The sequence below is a fragment of the Galeopterus variegatus genome, unplaced genomic scaffold (genome assembly GCF_000696425.1).
Source record: "Galeopterus variegatus unplaced genomic scaffold, G_variegatus-3.0.2 Scaffold668, whole genome shotgun sequence".
Taxonomy (NCBI): Eukaryota; Metazoa; Chordata; class Mammalia; order Dermoptera; family Cynocephalidae; genus Galeopterus; species Galeopterus variegatus.
Window position 1 is genome coordinate 305,677 of NW_007726779.1, and position 4,142 is coordinate 309,818.

A 4,142-nucleotide genomic window follows, 5' to 3' on the forward strand; every position below is an offset into this window, starting at 1 on the left:
TGTGGTTTATTTTGCACAGCTATCAGCCCCGAACTTCAAGAATATTCATGCTGGAGCCACATGTCTACGTCAGTATTGACAGTGAGGACACGTGGCTGGGCGGCCTTTGTGCTGCTCACGCCAAGCAAGGATTGGTTCATTCAAGGGATGGAGAGTAGAGTGTGGTTGGGACTTGGCAAATTCCAGAATCTGGGAAGAGAGATGGGGTAAGAAGGAGCCAGAGGAGAGGTTGCATCCTCAACCAGCAGTTGGCCACGAGGTCTGAACCAGCCAGGAACCTCTCTCCAGGACGACACAGGCTGCTCATTTCACACAAGGCTTTTGGCACAGCCCATTTTTTAGGAACCTCTCAGGATTGATAATTTGTCAAAGAGGAACAATGAGGCCAAGAGAAACTTGCTATATTTAGAGCACATCTATTCTAATAAAACTAGAGGTGCCCGAGCTCCTACGCAGGACACAGGCCTCAGTTGCAGGTTCAAGGCCAGGCATGAGGACATTCGTAGGGTAGGGTCAGGAGACTGAGGTCAACGGGGTTGGCACAGTTACCTTGGGGTGCTGAGCACCTGGGCAGGGCTCCTGACAGCAATCTCCCTGATGGTCTCACTGATTGTCAGGACAACTCAGACCTGATGTATCCCCCAGCTCACCAATTCAGAAAGAAATCCAGGTTCCTGACCAGACTCCTCCAGGAACATCTTCCACCAGAGACATTTCAGGAAGAAGAGCATGAGGGGGTCCAGAAGCCTCTAGCACGTTGCTCCCTTCAGCCTCTGAGCCTCCAGCATTCCTAGCAGGTCTCAGTCATGCTGGAGTGCACCCCCACCCTGTGCAGAATCAGTGTGAAGGGGCCCAGAACCTGCATTTTGGTGCCTCAGGCAAGTCTTGTGATCACAAACCACAGCTTCCCAACATGGGCAAGCACCCCGGGTCAGTAAGAACGCCGTCCTGGAGGTGGGGGAAGGCCATTAGCCATGTCAGTGGAGTCTGGAAGTGAGGACAGAGCAAAGCCTCTCAGTGACATCAGTGTGTCTGCAAAGCCTCTTGTTACGCAGGTGACGGGAATTAGTTACCAGCATATGAGGACACAGAGCTCCAACCAAAAAATGCAGTATTGTCTCCCCTGCCCCTGAGCTCCCTCTGGGTTTCTTATAAGCAGATGTTACATACAGATGTCCAGTGTCTCTAAACTAAACTGTGCTGTGTCATTTTTACAGCACACTTGCCCTTAAAGAGCACACAGTAGGTAAAGCCTGGGCCAAGAGGCACCTTAAAGTTTCCTGATAAATTCAAATTCAGCCCATGGCAAGAGCTCTCCAGGGCACCTGACCTTCGATGCCCCGTGTGCCCCGTAAAGCCTCTGAGTACTTGTTCGGTACCACTGTCAAAGCAGTGATTCTGGATATTTCCAGTCAGTGTCTCAGCATACAGGAATGGGTATGTCAGTAAAACATGTGCCTCTCCTCTGGGAATCACAAGCAGCGCTGAGAAGTGGGCAGCTCCCTGTAAAGATGGAGAGTATTTGTATAACATCAACTGGGTAAAGTCTGAACTGAATGTAACACGCCAGTGTGCCCCACACGTAGCAGTCAGAGTAGAATATTTTGCCAGTGTGGATTTATAATTATAAATTATATAGTTATAAGTGGTGGATTTATAACAGATTTCAAATAAGTTGAGCACAGCTGTCATTTTGGTGAGGTCAACAAAAGACTAGAAACCTTGAACATCCTTTGCAACCTAGCCTCCTTTGACATTAGTGTTTCTCCACAGGATTTTCTTCATTTAGGTTAGAATATAGATATATTTTTATTCATAATACATGCACAGATCAGAATATCATGAGTAGACAAGTGTCTCCAAAGGTCAGGGCTTATCTGTTTTTTAATGTTAAAGGCTATATATAGAGGTTGCTGAAAGTTTTCTGATATAAGTAAGGTTTCAGCTTGCTACATGGTACCTATTGAAGTAAAATTTCACATGAATCTCACATTTCTGGGGTTAACGCTCCTGAATGAAATGTTAAGAGCACGTTAAAAGATTATCTCTTTTTGAGATGAAGAAAAAAAATGAATAAAGCTAATTAAAGATCTCTTCGTCTATGATGAAAATCACAAAAAAATAACATTCTTAAACAATGTTTTATGCAATTTTGTGTTCTTTGTTGCTAGTAGCATAAAACTGGGGGTTGTTTTTTTTTCTCATTTTTCTAATTGTAGATGTAATGTCATACATTGTCATCAGTTTGACTTTGAAATTCTATTTAGTGTCACAATGGCTCAGCACATCGGGGGTTGTTTTTTTTCTCATTTTTCTAATTGTAGATGTAAAGTCATACATTGTCATCAGTTTGACTTTGAAATTCTATTTAGTGTCACAATGGCTCAGCACATGTGCGAGGAAAGAAAATGGATGAGATTTGTCATGTGCCAATGAGAGCTGACTTTTTGTAATCTAAAATGATGTGTTTTCTACTATTTCTGTTCATTTGCACAATTAAATATTCTTAAAGTTTAAAATGCCTGTGTCTGGTCATTGAAAGAGGACACTCTTAAAGTGTATAGATTTTCTGCCGCACTTGCGGTGTTTTGGTTCTGGTGGAAGAGCCACAAGCCGATGTATATTCCAAAACAGATGCTAAAAGCAGTGCTTTGCAAATGTATTTTGTGTACATCTCAGATTAACGTCTTTTTAATACATGGTTCTTAAATGTGACATATTTCTGAAAATGCTTAAAATTATTTTGTATTTCCCTTTTGGAGTTTTTCTCTATTTCCAGTACACCGAGTTGATTTAAAGATGTCATAATACCAAGAGTTGCAATAGAGATATTCATTCCATCTTAAAAGTGGCTCTGCAGCTACTTGACAAATGTTCGAACAGTTACTGTGCCCTTTGAAAGTGGATTTTTCTAAAACAATCTTATTTTTATACTTGTATATTCCACTACTTTAAGATGTATACCATTGAAAAGGAAATAAAACATTTTGGTTTGTTTGAATAAATAATACTTACAACTTGTTGGGTTTGGAATTTTTTTTTAAATACTTAATTCTCTGAAGTCGCAATCTGAAATTACTTTAGGTGCCCTGTCATGGTTTGTTACCTCCACTAGTTCAGTGTGGGTTCTTGGAAAGTATCAAAGATAAAATCTAATAGAGGGAGTGTTCAGGCTCAATTATTAAGATGCAGAACTTGCTGAAAATGGGAAAAGAATAAAGTACGTTGGAATCTGGAAACTACAACGAGTAGAGAGAAACCGCCTGTAGAGAAGAAATCCAATAAGCACATATAATCGGTCTTAAGGATTGGACAGGACTGGTCAGCCTAGTCCTGGGACTGAATGTGACCAGATTGGCGATGTCTGGCTGTCACTCCCTCCCACAATCATCTTGCAAGGAGATGACATTTTCTCCATTTTACCAATGAGAGACCGGCTCCAAGTCACCTGCCCGGGAAAACATAGCTAGAAAAGTGTTTGTCCTGGGAGTGGAACCTGTCTCTGGCCGCCTCCAAAAGCCAGGCTTCCTATGCACCCCTAGCTCTCACCCATCTGCGATCCTGAGGACGCCCCCTAGCACCTGATGCAGCCAGCACCTGATGCACCATTTGTGCAGTACGGATACAGCCTAGTGGTTCAGTCTCTAGAGAGGGCACAACTCGGGTACAGCAGAAGTACTTAATGAACAAGACGGACATCATCCGTGAGCCCTGTTCTAGCTGCTACACCAATTCTTTAAGATACGCGTCTTTCAGTAACTAGACACCTGTTTGACAATACACAGACAAGGAGGGAAAAAAAATTTTCAAACCATTAGAAGGTAAAGAAATAGTAACCGAAAAAACGGTATAGCATATTTACTTTCTAATACTGAAAGAGATCATTTGATTTTCGTTCTGTTTTCCACAATAGACTCCCAGGTTTATCTTTTGCCAACCTTGAGCTATGGGTGGCATCGCAGGTGTGAGTTCATGTATCAGTCACTAGGTGGTGCTGTTGTGCAGCTTTGTGGTAGGACGGATGTGCTGCTATTTTCTTCATTCTGTGTAGCTTTCTCAGGCAACTTTTATCAAGTAGGTGCGTGTAATTAAACTACATCCCACTTTGCAAATGTATTTTGTGTAGATCTCAGATTAACGTC